This window comes from Capsicum annuum, chromosome 2 (assembly GCF_002878395.1).
Source record: "Capsicum annuum cultivar UCD-10X-F1 chromosome 2, UCD10Xv1.1, whole genome shotgun sequence".
NCBI classification, from domain to species: domain Eukaryota; kingdom Viridiplantae; phylum Streptophyta; class Magnoliopsida; order Solanales; family Solanaceae; genus Capsicum; species Capsicum annuum.
Window position 1 is genome coordinate 7,533,020 of NC_061112.1, and position 18,781 is coordinate 7,551,800.

The window sequence follows — 18,781 nt, forward strand, 5'->3', positions numbered from 1 at the left end:
TGAAGTTGTAGTTGACCCTATGAGAACTCACATTCAATTAGGGTATTAGTCTAACATATGAACTCAATTGAATTATATATAAACAAATGTTCAACCTATTGTAACACATGTCTAGTCTGTTGGATCAAATCAAACAGATTATGTAATCTGTAGCAATATATTACATATCTGTTGTAAACTATCAAATAGATTACATTATTTATTACCATAGATCACGAATCTGTTGTAAACTATCAAACAGTTTAAGTCATCTGTTACGATAGATTACCCATCTGCTGTAAATTATTAAATGAATTAAGTCAATGTCGTAATAGATTACCCATCTATTGTAAATTATTAAATAGGCGTTGTCATCTATTGTAGTTGACATTATGAGAACTCACCCCTAGTCCTAGATTAATCAATTAAGGTATTAGTTGAACATATGAGGTAGTAAGAATCGATTCGACTCAGAGTGATCGATTGACGACTCTTATCGGGAGGAACGCAGTCCCATCTCATCATGCAATTCCCAAAAGACTCATTTGAAGTTGTAGTTGACCTTATGAGAACTCACCCCTAGTCCCAGATTATTCAATTAAGGTATTAGTTGAACATACGAGGTAGTAAGAAATGGTTCGTCTCAGAGTGATCGATCGATGACTCTTGTCGGGAGGAATGCAGTACCGTCTCATTATGCAATTGCCAAAAGACTCAATTAAAGTTGTAGTTGACTCTTTGAGCTCATTCATTCATCCATAGTTCCATCTAGATTGATGTAGGTACTATTATTAATCTTAACAATAAGTTAATGAGAACTCATTTCAACTCAGAGAGATCGATCGATGACTCGGGTCGGGATGAGCGCAATACTGACACCATGCAAATGCAATGACTCAATTGGATTTGTAGTTGACCCTGTGAGTTCATTCATTCATCCCTTGTTCCACCTAGATCGATGTAGGTACTATTATTAATCTTAACATTAAGTTAATGAGGAGCTCATTCTTTCATCCCTAGTTCCACCTAAATCAATTGCAATGAAATCTGTTGCAACAAACGACTAAGCTATCGGAGAATTTCAAACAGATAAGAATATCTGTTGCAACAGATGACATATCTAATTTAATTATTAAATAGACATTTGCATTTATTATGACGGATGACTGAGCTGTTGGAAATTTTCAAACAGATATTGATATCTGTTGTAACAGATGACATTTTTTATTTAGTTATCAAATGGACATTTTCATCTGTTGTCATAGATGACTGAGCTGTTGGAATTTTTTAAACAGATATTTAAATCTGTTGCAACAGACGACATATCTGTTTGAAAATCTTTTTTTTTTCTTTTAATTTTAAAGCAAGCTAGCTTCTATCTGAGTAGATAAAGTAGTAGTACTACTAAAGACGGTAAAAATATTTCTTGGATAACACAAAAATCTCATTGAGTAATCTTGTCCTGTCTTTTCAATGTCACCCATTTTCTTCCCCGCGCCCCTTAAATTATTAGTGAAATATTAATTAATGAATATTGAAACCCCTAATACTTCTTCCGTTCATATTGACTTGGCACACCTATTAAAAAATATTAATTAAGGGTTTATTTTACTATCAAATTAGCCTTATTAATTATGATTTGAAAATATAAATTTGAATAAATACACTTTGTTTAGTCATTTAATATTAAGGGTAGTACATCTAGAAATTAGAATTATCTCATCTCTCCTTTCCTCTCCTTCAGCCCTAAATTTACTTTATTCGTCTCTTTTTTTTTCTATCACCTTTAGGGTTATCACAACCTTTTTTTCTTTCCTCTTTCTCATAAATTTTTGTTCGGATCTAAACCGATCCATATCCATATCTTAGATTCCTCGACTGAAATTGTTGTTATGACCCCCTTTTGACATTAAGGTATGATATGATTCACTATTGCTCTTTCATTCTCGTCTTCTACTTGCAAGTTATTTATATCTTTTTTTATTTAATTACCATTTTTCCATATCATATTTATATAAAAAATTTGAAGAAAATTTTAATTGTTGAATAAACAAATCGAGAATTTTTATTACAAGATGCGAAAAAAAGTCATCTGTTGGGAGAAGTTTAAAAGCCTTGTTGGCAGTATCATTTTTTATGTATTTTATTTGTTTCTTTATTGTTGATACTGTTATTGATGTTGGTGGTGGGGTTGGAGTTTTTGAAACTTGTGGTGTGGTGTTGTTGACAGTGGCGGATCCAGGTTTTTAAGACGATGGGTGCTTCTTAGCTTAAAAATAGTGGAGTCCGAACAATCAATACAAGGAGTAAGGGAGAAATAAATAAAAGAAAGTTTAAAGTGAATAAAGAGAGAAGAGTTGGTTATCAAAATTAAAAAAATATGTGCTGAGTGGGAATTGAACTTAAGACCAAAAGAAATAAATAGCCTTAAACACCCATAAACAACAATTAGGCTAACCAAACAACTCTTACTATGGGTGCTTACTGATTAATTTATATACGTTTTTTCTTAGTTCCATATAGATATATAAAATTCGATACGAGTTCAGTCTATGCTCGCACACCCGGAGGACTCCATGTGGGTCCGTGTCCCTAGTTGGTGATGGTGTTGGAACATTGGATGTATGCTTCTTTGTTATTGATGACGTTGTTGGAATAAATGTTGTTGTTTTCTTTGTTGTTGATGTTTTTTATTTGTTGTTTGTAGTTTATGCTGTTGTTGATGTTGCAACAGACGGAGCAACTATTGGAACAAATCAAACCACAAGCAAGGCTGCTATGTATTTCAACAGACTCTATATCTGTTACATCAGACTCCACATCTAACGCAACAGACTCCACATCTGATGCAACAGGCTTCTCATCTGATGCAACAGACTCTACATCTGTTGCAATAGAAGGATAATTTTCTTTTTGTGACATAAATATTTTCCTTTTTCTTTGTAGATATAAAAGAAATTGAAAGTTGATCAAATTTTGCCTGACAATCACAAGAGGCTGCAGTAAAGATAGGTTCAGAGGAATAAGCTGCATGCAGATGGAACCACTTCATATGTGGGAGGTATGTATTACTAATAATGTTATCGTGAAAACACACATAGAGTATACAGATTTTGTGAATGCTGTTTTTACCGATTAGTCATAGATCATTCAAATAAGATATTTATAATTTTACAGTTAAGTTTGGTAGGTTCGAACTGATAAGGCTGAGGGACCATGAATATGGTTCTGATACCTTGTTAAGATTTAATGTCAGATGTTGCTCATGTTTATTTGTCATGCCTTCTACAGACTTTTGCTATATGTTAAGCATTTTCGGTGATGGTGTAGACTTTTGCATGACGGATATGTTGTTCTCTATATGGTAGAAGAATGATCAATCTTGCCCCTCCTTTCTTATCTTGTGCATGCAAGTGTAAAGAGTGAAAGGCAAAACATGATGGTGCGATTAATACTGTTAATGCATTAACTGTTGATGTAAAGAAATTGATATCTAACAGTAGTGTCATTCAATCAAAGACGATTTCAGTTTCATTCACTCCATTAGAGATTAAGGCTAAGAGGAGAAAGAAAGTAATTTCCAAGGCATTATCAAGTATTCAAAAAAAGAAAAATTTTGGATCTGATAAAGGTGAGAAGATAAAAAAGGGTGGGGAATAGGAAGAAAAAATTGAATGCTGGATTTTGTTCATCTTGTTTCGTTATGTAGAGATACTCCATCTAATTTTGAGTGTTCTTTCTTTTCAGGATGGTGAGGAAGGCAGAATCTCTCCATCATTAGCTAATACCGAAAATAAGACATTTGATGTTATTGAACCACCAGACTGCCCTATGAAGTTTGATAATCCAGAAGATGTCTTTGCTCGAGTTAGTCAATAATTTAAACGATCTCAATCGCTTGGTTTTTCTGCTGATCAATCTTCTTCGTAGAAGACAAGATATCAATAGAACTGCTTGACACAACGAAAACTGATATCGATAGATTACTGATTATGTCTTCTCAAGACTTTCTTCTACCAGAAAATTGTTCTGCATAGAGTGCTGCACTATTCATATATGCTGCAACACAGGATTTATCAGCCGAGAGAGCGCTTGCCTTGGAAAAACTCAAAGAGAACCTCCCATACTTCTCCTTGACTTTGCGTAGAGCTAAGAAGGACCAAGAGGAGTATTATAAGAAAGCTGCCAAGAAAGAAAGTGAGTGGTCCTCGTTGATAAACTCACAAAAGATCAAGAGCTCTATACTGAGCTTAACGAGACAATGACAAAATGATTGAATTGGAAATGGTGGTGACTTGACTTAGTCAAACAAAAAGTCATGACTGTTCATATCCCCTAATTAAATAAAACTGGCAACTTTTCGAATATATAAATTAAAAAAAAGATCTAAATACAACATTTTATCTTTTTTATTGTATTTCAAAAAGAGACAGATTGGTAATCTGTTGCAAAATATATTCCACATGTCAGATAACTTACAATACAATATATGGATAATTTGTTGCAATAGATGGATATATCAGTTTGCTTTTCCATCAGCTGTGGCGTTTGTTGCAACTTGCTAGTCATCTGTTTATTCAATTTCATCATGAGCAATAGATTTTTCTAAACACTTCTTCGACAAACTCAATTTTTGCTCTTGGATTGCTTCTCTTTTTTTCTTTGCATCTTTCAAGCTGGCCTCCAAATTCAATTTTTGTCATCAATCCAATAGCAAAAATTTAATTTGGTTGAAGGTTGCAAAGAAAAAAAGAGAAGCAATCCAAGAGCAAAAATTGAGTTTGGCCAAGAAGTGTTTAGAAAAATCGATTGCTCTCGATGAAATTGAATAAACAGATGACTAGCAAGTCCAACAGACACCACAACTGATGGAAAAGCAAACTGATATATCCATCTGTTGCAACAGATTATCCATATGTTGTATTGTAAGCTATTTTACAGGTGAGATATATTTTGCAACAGATTACCAATCTGTCTTTTTCCAAAATACAATAATAAGAGTAATAATAATAATAACAATAATAATAATTAGGTTATGTTTTTTCTTTCTTTTAGTGTATGTATTTTCCTTTTTTATATCTGATATACCTATAATGGATTCAAAAAAATCCATGTATATGTTTGGTTTTGTTTGGTTTGGTCGACTTTAAATTTTTAATTATCATTCTATTTATTCCCTATTCTCAACATGTCGACGGATGGAGGTAAGGATTGAGCACTTGTGGCAACAGATGGTGATGAAAGTGATGATGAGAAATTCTCCTAAAAATGGTTCGTTAATAAATAATAAGGAACTAAATGATATTACAATCGTAAAAGAAAAATTATTTAATTTTAAAAAAGTCACAACATTAGATTAATTTTATTAAGATATATGATGATATGATTTTTAAGAAAAAAATTAATGAATAGTCATGACTGTGATTTTTGTCTAAACACATTCAACAAACTAAAATAAAAAACACTTCTGATGCATCAAATTCCTCATCTGTCGCGACTGATGAATCAGTTAGAAGAAATAAAAAAAGCTCCTTAAACAAAAGCAACAGATGGTATATCTGTTGAAACAGATATCTGATGGAACAGATATACAATCTATTGTCATAACTCAATTAATAAAAATGGTTATTAAAGAAAAGAAAGAAACGGAACGGTTATTGAAAACCAGATGTATTCAATTTTTAAATTGAGAAAAAGATTATTTAAATTTAATAAGCTGAAAAGTCATGACTTGTCACAAAAATAAAAAACTCACCAGCTTGATTTATTTAAGTCATTTCTTTTCACAGAAAAGAATAAGGAAATAAATGATAAACACAATTTAAACCGTAAAAAACTCACCAGAAATATTCTTGTTTTAAAATCTTCTTTATTAATTTATATAATTAAAAAGTCAGAAAGTTTGGATGTCATGAAGATAATTTATTTTTTTAAAAAAATATATATATTATATGTTGCAACAGATATATTATCTGATGCAACAGGTTAACTATTTGTTGCAACGGATGATATAGCTATTGAAACAGATGATTTATCTGATGCAACAAATATATAATCTGTTGTCCAACTCAGTGTAAAAAAATGGGTGCTGAGAAGAACTAATTATTTTAATAATTATAAAGCTGAAAAGTCATGACTTATCACAATATTGCTTAATTTAATTAAGTCGTAACTTTTTACAATAATCAAGAATTTCATTAATAAATGGAGATGAACAGTTGTGCCTTTAAATCTGCTTTATTAATTTATATAATTAAAAAGTCAAAAAATTTGGATGTCATGAAGATAATTTATTTTTTTAAAAAAATATATATATTATATGTTGCAACATATATATTATCTTATGCAACAGGTTATCTATTTGTTGCAACGGATGATATATCTGTTGTAACAGATGATTTTTCTAATGCAACAAATATATAATCTGTTGTCCAACTCAGTGTAAATATAAAATGGTTCCTGGAAAGAACTAATTATTTTAATAATTATAAATCTGAAAAGTCATGACTTATCACAATATTGCTTAATTTAATTAAGTCATAACTTTTTACAGTAATCAAGAATGTCATTAATAAATGGAGGTGAACAGTTGTGCCTTTAAATATGCTTTATCAATTTATATAATTAAAAAGTCAGAAAAATTTGAATGTCATGAAGATAATTTATTTTTTTAAAAAAAAATATATATTATATGTTGCAACAGATATATTATCTTATGCAACATATTATCTATTTGTTGCAACGGATGATATATCTATTGTAACAGATGATATATCTGATGCAACATATATATAATCTATTGTCCAACTCAGTGTAACTAAAAAATAGTTCCTGGAAAGAACTAATTATTTTAATAATAATAAAGCTGAAAAGTCCTGACTTATCACAATATTGTTTAATTTAATTAAGTCATAACTTCTTAGAGTAATCAAGAATGTCATTAATTAATGGAGGTGAACAGTTGTGCCTTTAAATCTGTTTTATTAATTTATATAATTAAAAAGTCAGAAAATTTGGATGTCATGAAGATTTTTTTTGCCTAATTCATTTAAGTTCAATCCTCTATAAATAGGTTCCTCCTTACTCAGTCGTTCGTTCTACTACACACTATTTATTTCTTGCTCTTGTTATACCTTCAACTACTTTCTCTTCAAGGACTTGATAGTTTTTTCCTGTCTCTGGTAAGTTTTTTTCTTGATTTTTGTGTAAATATTCGTTGTATATTACATTACATTCGAATTCTTTCTTTTCTTTACTTTTGTTTTTACGTGTGTTTTGTCAACTTATGTGTTTTCTAGATATGGCTGTTCCTGTATGGGATGTCGCTATTTTACGAGATGCCATGTGGGAACTGCAGAAGAAGGTTCATGACTTGCATTGGGAGTTGGCCGCCGTCAGAGTAAGGATGCTGCGGGAGATCCGCAGGCTAAGGAGGGAGCTGCTGCCCGTTGAAGATTGGTCGGTAGGCCATACAAATAATAATGATGATAATAATAATTAAGATTTTTTTTCTTTTATCTATGTATTTTTTTTGTTTGTTTTATAAAAAATTATGTTTGATACACCTGACTTTTTATTTCTTATTTAGTTTTTGCGCTATCTATTTTTATTTCTTAACGAATGACATGTCTACAATTAAGGAATAATTTGATTCCACTATCAATAGCAAGAACATATGAGTTATCTGTTAGGTTTGTGTTTGTGTGTGATAGGAGCTGTATTTTGTTGTTCGAAACATATTAGTAATCTGATGAAACAGATTATTTATCTGTTGAAACAGATTACTAATCTGGTGCAACAGAATACCCATCTATTTGATTCATATTACGGGCACCTAGAACCCATAAACATGAATCCAACATGAGTCTACTGTTACAACAGAACATTTATCTGGTGCCGCAGATAATGGATCTATTTAAACAGATTTCTCTTGTATTGTATTTATGTTCGCGTGCTAGCTATTGTTGAAAAAACAACACACTAGCAGTTACCCAAATTCAACTAAAAAACATAATCTGACTTACCAAAGTCTCCTCTCAAGTAAATTCCAAAGTTGAAAGTGATTTACGAAATAAAATTTGACATAAGAATTTGGTCAAAGAGCAGCAGTTGGGGTAACAAAAACAATAACAACAACAATGGTCAACAAGAAGAATATGAAGATGATAATAAAGTATATGATGATAATAATGAATCAGAAGATGATGAATAAAGCAGCAGCAACAATGAACAACAAATATCGCGAAGAGAGAGAAAATAACAATAGATGAGGAGAGAGAAAAAAATGTCTTTTTTTTCTTCGTTCCCCGTTATATATTAATAACATTTGGATCAAAGTATAAATTTAAAAACTTGTAGGTTATTTTGAAAATTTTCAAACTTTTTAAAACCATAATTAAGTAATTGTCGCCTCTACTCAATTATTAAGACTATGTCACCTACACCTCATTTTAAATCTCTTTTGTTACCTGTGGCCCAAACCCCTATTTTACTATATCACCCCTAATTAATTATTATAAGTCATTTATGTATTAACATATTAATAGTATTTAATTAAAACAAGAAAAATATGCGTTTATGACATGTTTGTTGCAACTACTTCAACCATAATTTTACTAAATATCTCTCCTAATTAATTATGATGAGTCATCTAAGTATTAAAAAATTAATAATATTTAATAAAATGATAAAATCGACAAATGATAAATTAACTCTTGATGCTTTAAATTAAGTTGGCGTCCTTCAACCTTGATTTTACTGCATCACTCCTAATTAATTATTGTAGGTCATTTACTTATTAAAAAAATAATAATATTTAATTAAAAAATAGACATTTATGTCATTTCTATTTCAATTGCTTCAATTGTAATTTTACTAAATACCGCTCTTAATTTATCATTTAAGTAATAAAAAATTAATGATATTTAATAAAAAAGATAAAATAGACATAAAATGATAAGCAGGTAGCAGATCAACATGTTTGTTTGTGTTGCCTACTTAGATACTTCCTTTTGTATTTGTTTATTTTACTTTCAATTTTAATCTATTATATATTTGAAAATTACATAAAAGTATTATAAATCATAATAATTAACAATTTAAAGTAATTAAAAAGACATAAAAAAATTTTGATTGACTCTCTAAATTTTATTACTGTCACGTAAATTAGAACAGAAGAAAAAGTACTACAAATTACAATAATTAATAATTTAAAGTATTTTAAAAATATGTAAAAAATTTAGTTAACTCTCAAAAATTGTATCAATACCACATAAATTGAGACTGAGGGTATAACATATATCATTTAAAAATTACATAAAAAGTATTATAAATCACAATAGTTAATCTTGAAAATATTTTTCGTGCTGCCACCTCAATTTTAACTGTTGTTATATTTGGATATCTAGATCTGATAATATTATGCTCCCATCTATAAGAATTTCTTAACTTAGTAGTGGTTTAAAACATTTCAATATCTGTATTTATAAGTGTTTTGCCTTTAAGAAGATGATCTAAGACTTTGTTGTTAATTGAAGTATCTTTTGTTCCAGTTTTTGTATGAAATAATCCTATGAATATTAGTTCTACATCTTTTCTATATTTTGTAACAGGTCTCAATCTTATCATCAAACAATTAAAATAGTCTGACTACACGACATATCACAATTTCTTATCATGTGAAAAAACTATCTTATAAAATTTCACTCCTTAGCGAGTACCGTCAAATAGTTATTATTTAAAAAGTTATCATTTTAAATCAATGGACATTTATGTTTGTATCTCATCAATATCGAATTTTAGTGCTTAAAAATGTCTATAGTGTTGGGCCCGTGCTGACACGGGCCATGCACCTCTAGTATTACTAATAAGCAACAGTGATGCGATTAAGATTTAAGCATATGAAATAGTGATGCAAAAATTACTTTCGTCCTTTTTGTTTTAAAATGAGCCAAAATTGTTAATAGCCTATGGGTGTTATTAGATTCATACTCTTATGGGGATTACATAGTTGAACAGATCTTGAACGTTTCGAAAGTTTGAGGAAGGGAAAGACACTTGTGGACTAGTGATATTCAGATTCTTTGAGTGAGGTAAGTTACAATTTAATTGGAGTTTAAACTCGACTTAATTGTGTGTGTGCTCCTAAATTAGATACTTGTTGATTGGTATTCAGACATACTTGAAATTGATGATTTTCGGATTGTTGAAGCGTGTATAAATGATTATTAAAAATTTACTAGACGAAATTGTCTTATGACTTTAAGTGTACTTGTAAACTTGGTACATCATATTGTATGCTGTGAGGTGGTGTAAATTTGATATTGATATTATATGTATATGTTGGATTGGGTACCACGCCGATACGGGTATGTATATGTTGGATCGGGTACCACGCCGGTATGGATATGTATATGTTGGATCGCATACCACACCGGTATAGATATGTATATATTGAATCGGGTACCACGCCGGTACGGATATGTATATGTTGGATCGGGTACCACGTCGGTATGGATATGTATATGTTGGATCGGGTACCACGCCGGTACGGGTAGGTATATATTGGATCGGTTACCACGCCGGTACGGGTATGCATATGTTGGATCGGGTACCTGGTCGGTACGGATATGTATATGTAGGATCGGGTACAATGCCGGTATATGTATGTATATGTTGGATAAGGTACCACGCCGGTACAGATATGTATATGATTGATCGGGTACCACACCGGTACGGTACATGAACATAGATTTTTTCCTACAGGTCATGAATATTTGGGTAAAAATAGGTTCCATAGCACGTGTGTACATATTTGTGTTGATTCTGCGGATGTTTACAGTATGGTTGATACTCTTGATGGTTATGCGACTTGTTTGTGAGCACTGTTTGACCTGTTATTCTTGTATTGTTGATTTATTGAATATTTGTTATATGACGATGTCTGTCTACTTGTTATTTGATTTATGTTGTGTACATGCTATTAAATTGAGTTGCCCTATGATACCTACTAGTACATAGTGGTTTGTATTGATACTACCCTGTACTCTTCTTTTGTTGAGTGCAAAAAGTGTTTTGGAGGCTCAGACATGACCTCACCTCTAGAGTTTGATAGCAGATCTTGATCCAAGGGTGAGCACTCCGTCTCCAGACTGTCATGGATCATCTTATTTGTTCTTGTCCATCTTTCGGACAATGAAACATTCTTTATTTACTTTATTTTTGGATATCTTTTTAGCCATGATCTTTGTTAGTAGTTCTTGTACGATGACTTTCGGGTCTTGGGGATTTTAGTAAGCAGTTTGTTTGACTTCCATATTAATAATGATTAGTTCTGAATTATTGTTATTATGTTGATTTATAATAATATCATCTTAATATTGATTAAGTGATTGAGTAATGGTTCGATTTGGATGGTTCTCCCACAGAAAGATTAGTGTGGGTGCCACTCATGACCTTTTGGGTCGTGACAAAAATATTCGGTGACTATCCCCACAAATATTTTAATTGAATTAGTAAAGGGAAAAAAATTATTATAGTGCTTTCACACAGAATAATTAGGAAGCTTCTCATATTCCAATGAGGATTTGTTTCTCGTTATTTTTTTTTTTTCTGGTGAGCTCGTTCGATGTCAAATAAGTGAAAAACTCATGTTTTATAACACAATTTTTTTGTTAATTTGCAGTCGGAAACATTTGTTTCTAGTAGTGTGTATTAATCGATTAATGGTCACTAACTTCTTGGTTCTTTAACCATTTATTTAAGGAAACAAAAATCCAAACTAACTAATGTATTATTCTAAACCTCTCAATTTTGCCCTGCATTATAGTTTTGATCTATTCATACTCTTGTTATTAATAGATTATTTCGCACTTATCCTTGCAGTTAACAGGGTTCCAACAAAAAGAATTATGTACGTAGATTCTCAGGTTCATCCTTCAAATTTATAATTAGGTTGGATTAAGTTGACAAAATCAAGGGTGGTATATAAATTTATACGCATTTATGATGGATAATCACAATTTTTTATACATGGTTTTATCCTAACTTAAACATGAGTGAACGCAGCAAAATACAACGTTGCCACAAACACATACTCACTCCATATATATATATATATATAGGAAGACAAAAAGAAGCAAACACTTTTTGGTTGAATCTTCCCTAGCACGTGTAAAATATTTTGCCTCTCCAATAATTATATATACTATATATATTTACACAGGTAAAGTTTTTATCTCCATATATATTCTAATAATTGTCAATGTCAAGTGATAAATTATTACTCCCTCTATCTCAAAATAGTTAGACATATTTGCTCAAAAAATATTCCTCAAAATAATTGGCCGTTTAAAAGAGCAAGAGATAATTAACCAATTTTTTACAACCCTACCTTTATTATTAGTTATTCTAAAATTAAGAGGCATGTAAATAAATAAGAATTTAAAAATTAATAAAAAACTAGGAATAAATTTTCCCTATAAATAGAGGAATTTTGTTCATTGTATTTACAATCTAATGATCTCTTATCCCTCAAGAGAAGAAATAAGAATCGGTCTCTCTATTCTCTCTACTCTTCTTATTTATTCTTTCTTATTTTATAACAATTATTAATGTATGTGTATATCGTTGTATTTTATATTGTAAATATTTTATACCAAATTTCATTTTGAAGCATTCTTAACATATAGTAAATTTTATATAGATTTTAGTTTTTATTACTTTTTAATCTTTCTTCAAACAATATGTTTTGTCTATATATAAAGGGAAGAGTAAATTAATAAAAAGATATAGGTAAAATTTACAATTATCATAAACATATTATAAAAATAAATCATATACTTAATATAATAATTCTAAAATATAATTCTTGCCCTTAATGAAGTGATTTATATACAAATAAAATACATATAAATTAATTAAGATAAAAAATTATAAAACTTTTCAAATTTTTTAAATTGTGTCATATTAAAATACATTAGATTAATTGATAAAAAAGAATTAAAAATTATTGAAAATGTTCTATTCAATTTAAAATAAAATAAATACACATCTTAACTTAACATATTTACACAAAATGTCACACTTATAAAGTTATTGAAAAAATTAAGAGTTATTATGTAAATCATTTAGATGTATCGAAAGCTAATTGTGTATATTAAATAAAATAATATTATAATTTTTATTAATTATATTAAATTTCGAGATTTCTATAATATCACTTCAAAAATATAGGAATTTACGTTATTAATTTTATTTAAATTGATATTGTAAATATGAAAGTAGTATTGTGGACTTGTTGTCCAATATATCATCCTAATTCAAAAGGACCAAAAGAATTAAAAATAATAAATTACAAAAAGGAAAGTGAGGTACTGTATTTTTCTAGAAAACTCATATTTCTTCTTCCCAAAAAACACTTCGTATTCTCCGCTGAAACAATTTTCTCAATCTGAAGTTTCATTTCAACATTTATTCTTTTAAGCTTGTTTGATGATGGAAAATTTAACATCTTATTTTATTTTTCTGAAATTTAAGCATGTGTGTTGAGCGGATATTGATGTTTAAAGAATTGTGGATTGTCAAGAGCTGTGTGAAAAAAAATTGATTTATATTTGTAAAAATGACTCATCAGATTAAGCAGCCTTGTAGAGATCATCTCCGTGAAAGAATAGTCTCTGTTGAATCTTCAAATTTGAGGTAAATTTTTTTATATGCTTTGCATGAAGTTGTAAAAAGATTAAATATAGAAAATGAAGATCCTTGATTTCTTTATGTTGTATGGGTGCAATGATGTCATGAGCTTGGGGTCTATCGGTATAAGTCTTTCTACTTCTTCTGAAATATAGTAAATATGAGTTGATAACTGTTAAGAGTTTTTTCTTCTTCTGCATGTTCTGGTTTAAGTTGCCAGAATTGCTCTTTCATTTTAAGGTTTTCACTTATGGTTGTTGAAATTGATGTGCTTCAATGATAAGATGGTCTTCATTAATGATTTCAGTGGATATGCCTCGAGTTGTTGCTATCAATTCCCAAGCATGCACTAAAGATTGGATCTCATTTGAGAAAACGTAACCTTTACTTCTCAGATACAACACTTATATGGACTTTTGATGATATTGTGGACAGGTAAGCAACCATATGTATCTTCTTAGCAATCACTAAGTAGAAATTGTTAGGGTTAATTCTACTTTGTCTTTGAATAATGAGTTTTGTACTCATTAAGTTTTCTCCTTATCAATGTATACTTCTACCAGTAATAAATAGAAATGGTGATATGGTTGCAGCCTTGAGAATGCTGGAGACGCTTCTGTTCTGCCGATGCTAAGGGCTGCCAGATTAATCATGTAGCTGTTAGCTTTAAGAAGGAAAGGTTCGATGGTCTCTACCTGTCATGGCATAGACATTCAGGTATGCTTAATCTGTGATTGGACAGTTTACTTTCCTTTAATTAAAGTTGTATGTCGTTTTTACTTATCAGTTTTTTGTCCATGTTGTGATTTTCCTTAATCCTGTTTTGATTCTTGTAGGATGATAACATATTCATTTTGTCGCTGGAAAGTGCTTATAGTTTGCCTAAAATGAGAATGTTCTTGGTGGTATTTCTTCTGTGATAAACAATGAAAATATTTATTTCTCTTGGTTGTTAAATATAATTAAAAAATTACTTGTGTTTAGGTATTATCAAAGAAACTAATTGTATATAATGGATTGTGAAGACATTCTATTTTAGTCGTACATGAAATTTTTTTTAGTTTCTGGAGTGAAACAATCACGAAACAACCACACATATTTTCATTACATTATGCAAATATCTAAGATAGTACTGGTTCATAACTAAAAGATCTTGTATTCGTTACAAAATAAACTGAAATTAAAATTAGCAGATTACAGTTGAACATGGACTTTCCTACTCATGTTTTTTTTACTACTTAATCACTTTGCGAACCTTGTTGGTGGATTGTTTGTCATTACATTCATCGTCATATTTTTGCATTGGCAATTTCTCTCCAGATTTGCTTCTTCTGGTATACTTTTTCTGTCGAATCAACATTGATTTCTGTTAGGGATGATCCACAACTGATAGATTGTTCTTGATGAGAGTCTGTAATAGATTACATAGTGTAAAACTGTGTTAGGTAATAATAAAACTCGTAATGATATTAATCCTACTTCTAGTATTCGTACCCGCGCGATGAGCGGATAATATTAAAGAATTTAATTATGTGATCTTATTAAAACGTTTTTTTAACTTAATCCTAATATTCAGGTGGTGATTTTTTGATAAGCGTAAGATGACTTAATATCCTAGCGAATGTTATAAATTATATAGTATGTGCTTTAAATAAATTTCAATTGCTATTATGTTTTCCAATATAGTTTATCCGCTAACAAAATATATACTAAATTAAAGAAAATAAATTAAATAATCGTTGAATCAACTTTGTATCCTTTTTGTTATTTTGAAATTCTAATTCTATTATTTGAAACTTTTTGGTCGATTAACCTTATCAATAGTATATCTTAAATATAATCTTATTTATATTGTCATTCTAAGCTAATTCATTTCAATATGTAATCTCAAATTGTCTCTATTTTATTTTATTTGCATATGTTTTGTTTCTAGTTTTGTTTATTAAGACTTTAATTATGTGGTCATATTAAAATGGTAAAAATTATGATAATATAAAGCACTTAAAAAATATTTATCTTCAACTCACATATACTGCTAATCATACTGCTTTAATTTTATAAATAAATTTTGCAAATTATGTTGGAGAGATTATTTGAACTAATTCAAATTCAGATAAAATTATCACTACAATTCATTCAAAATCACAGCTTCAATCTTGATTAACCAAGTTTTAATTTGATATGCTCAAACTAATAATAGAAAAATTAATTAATTATCTGTTTTCAGCCTCTTCAGTGAAGAATAATGAGAAAAAAGGATCAATGCACTTTTTCAATTTAAAAAATCTGTATTTTATTCTTCTTAGAACTACACCATGGTCAGTGTATAAACCTACATACTTTTAAATTTATGAATATTGTAATATTAAAGTAAAAGATTTAGAATATAAAAAATATAAAATATACCTTTTTTTCATCAGAAAGAATAACTTTGAATCTGCATGCATTTCTTCTTCAACTGCATAATTAAATAAAACATGCATTATCATATACTAAAGATGAAAACTGATTTTGTTGTATGAATTGTAGAGCATTGATAATTGGGTTTGAACTTTTAAAGTTCTGTATTAATTATTTTTTTTCGCACCAAGTTTTACATAATGATAATTTTGTATTCAATGTTTCATGCATCTTTTCATGGAACTTTCTAACTCAATATAAACAATCTGAAAATTTTCCCTTTTTCTAGATGACTACTCCTTTAAAAATTAATATAAACAATCTGAATTTTTCCCTTTTTCTCGATGACTACTCCTTTAAAAATTAATATAAACAATCTGAATTTTTTCCTTTGCTATAAAGAAGGAGCAGTTATAGAAAAGAAGGATTTTTTTCTTCATTGTTGCAGATAATGTAAACTTAAGATAAGAAGATTAACGCAACAAAAATATGGATAATTATAGAGAAACAAATTATAATTGAATGCATATTTTGTTTACTCATTAAATTATTTTTAAAAAAAAATTAAAATGATGGAGAAAATAATATAAATTAGAGTATAAAACTTATTAGAGTATAATACAGTACATCTTATGATATAGCCACATTTGACTATCTTTAATCTAATCTTTTTTTATCAGTGTATCATACGAACAGAGCCAAGTAATATGAAAGTAAAGGAGTAATTCGAAAGCGACATCTGGTGGAGTTGCCTTCTGCGAGTAAAATCAAGAATGCGAGAAGTAAGTGGTTTGAAATTAGGTTCATAACGTAATCGTCTTTTGAATCTGCCCAAATAATACCTTCTCGACACCGGCAACGAAGAAGATGACGATGACAATGTCAGTCTCTGAAATGCATTTTGATTCCGTTGCTGCTGCAAGGATTTTGTTTTTGCGATTACATTTAAAAAGGTGTTGCTTCAGTTGCTATATATTTATTCATCTATGACAAATTGCCAATGTGTTCAACCACACTGATTGTGAAGTTGCATTTGGCCTATGTCTTTCTGTGTTTTTTTTTTGCCATAAAATGAAACCCAACAATGTATTTCAGTTGCTTCAAAAGAGGCTTAAAAGCGTGTATTTATTCTATGGGTAGTTAACGTGCAGTTTATATAGGGGCAGTTAATAGCAGATATAGATAGATTTTTTATTTTAAATTATTTTTTTAAAAAAATTTATAGATAGATTTTTATTTTTTTAAAATAGGATTTTTCTAGTATTGACACATAAGGTTTTTGCCTCTCTTATTATATATAGATAGATTAGCTGCCTTTTTATTTTATTTTATTCTCTTACGGTAATTAGTAGCTCATCAGACATGTTTCATACGCCTATTTGTGGTAAGTACATTATTTGTAAAATATAATTGATTTACTTAACGGGTGTCTTCCTTTTTATTGCTTTGACTAAATTTGATATTATAAGTGTGATTTCATATTTATGGAAAACCTCATTGATTGGCTTCATCAACTATTTTCCTCTTTCTTAATTGATTCGGACTGATTTTTTGAATATCTTTTTTCCTTTCTCTGTTGCTACTAATTAACATTCATGTATTTTCTTTCCTTTTAACCCACAATCCTCCAACTGTATAAACAACTCTTCTTTTTAAATTAGGGGACAGTTCTGAAAAAAAAAAAACATAAGACTCCCTGTAAGAAAAACACTAGCTATTTTGGTACGAGACAATGATATATTTTAGAAGAACCATCTTGAATACTTTTCTTACAAGCTTGGCCTTATTATTTCTATTACTTCTTTACTACTGCTCAATGGAATATCTCTCTCTGCTACGGATTCTTTATTCCAACAACCTGTTTATTATCTCTCTTGTTTACTGTTCACTGATAAATCATTAATCGTCGCATTATCTTTTTAATCCCTATTATTTGTGATAGCAAAACATAGAAAGCATATCTATAGGGATAAAATTGAAACAATGATGTTGCGCTTGCTTACTATATCTTTGTTTTCTGTGCTTTCATTTTCCTTGTGCTTCGGTTTAGGACATCATGTTTGTACATCTTTCGTGCCTCCTGGCTATTTCGTATGCTTACAGGATTGGGGAACTGAAGAGTTTCCGGGATGTTTAGACAGGATACGTTATAGCTAGTTGTTCTTATTGATGTAATAATAATTTTGGAGACTGCCTTGGGGGCGGGGATTTACGTACTCTATGAACGGTATACATAGGCACAACTTAGGTTTATGTGCAATACGTGTTACGTGGATCATCTAGGCACACAAATATAGGATTTATTAACACATGCGATGGTTAACCTGTTTATTAACGAATTTGATTCAATTCCAGCATATTAACACGTCTTTACCATGTTGAAAATTACACGTAAATGATTTTAATATATGTCTTTCATATTAATACGAATTTGAGCATATTAACTTAGCATTATGTATTTTAGAATGTTAAGCATGTTGATTTGACATAAGCATATTAACGTATTTTCTCACGTTAAGCACAACTTATTTAATATGTCTTGTTTAGATGTGTCAACACAATTTAGGCATATTAAAGCAAATTCCAGCTTGGTATAAATCAAACTTCAGCATGTTTAATATCAATTTCCAGCGACTTAAATTAACTTTCAGCATGTTATTACACAAATTATAGCATCTTAATATTAAATTTCTACACTATTTGCATAATT

General features: G+C 29.6%; 2 long non-coding RNA genes across 2 annotated transcripts; one reads left to right on the forward strand and one right to left on the reverse strand.

Moving 5' to 3' along the window:
- Window positions 1-13,334: 13,334 nt before the first annotated feature.
- Window positions 13,335-17,640, forward strand: LOC124893728. Its single transcript, XR_007050870.1, has 4 exons — window positions 13,335-13,677; window positions 13,979-14,106; window positions 14,265-14,388; window positions 16,752-17,640. It is a non-coding gene; the product is annotated as an uncharacterized LOC124893728 (long non-coding RNA).
- LOC107860890 lies at window positions 14,419-17,026 on the reverse strand. Its single transcript, XR_001671640.2, has 3 exons — window positions 16,914-17,026; window positions 16,078-16,129; window positions 14,419-15,082 (listed from the first exon to the last, which is right to left on the reverse strand). It is a non-coding gene; the product is annotated as an uncharacterized LOC107860890 (long non-coding RNA).
- Window positions 17,641-18,781: the final 1,141 nt, after the last annotated feature.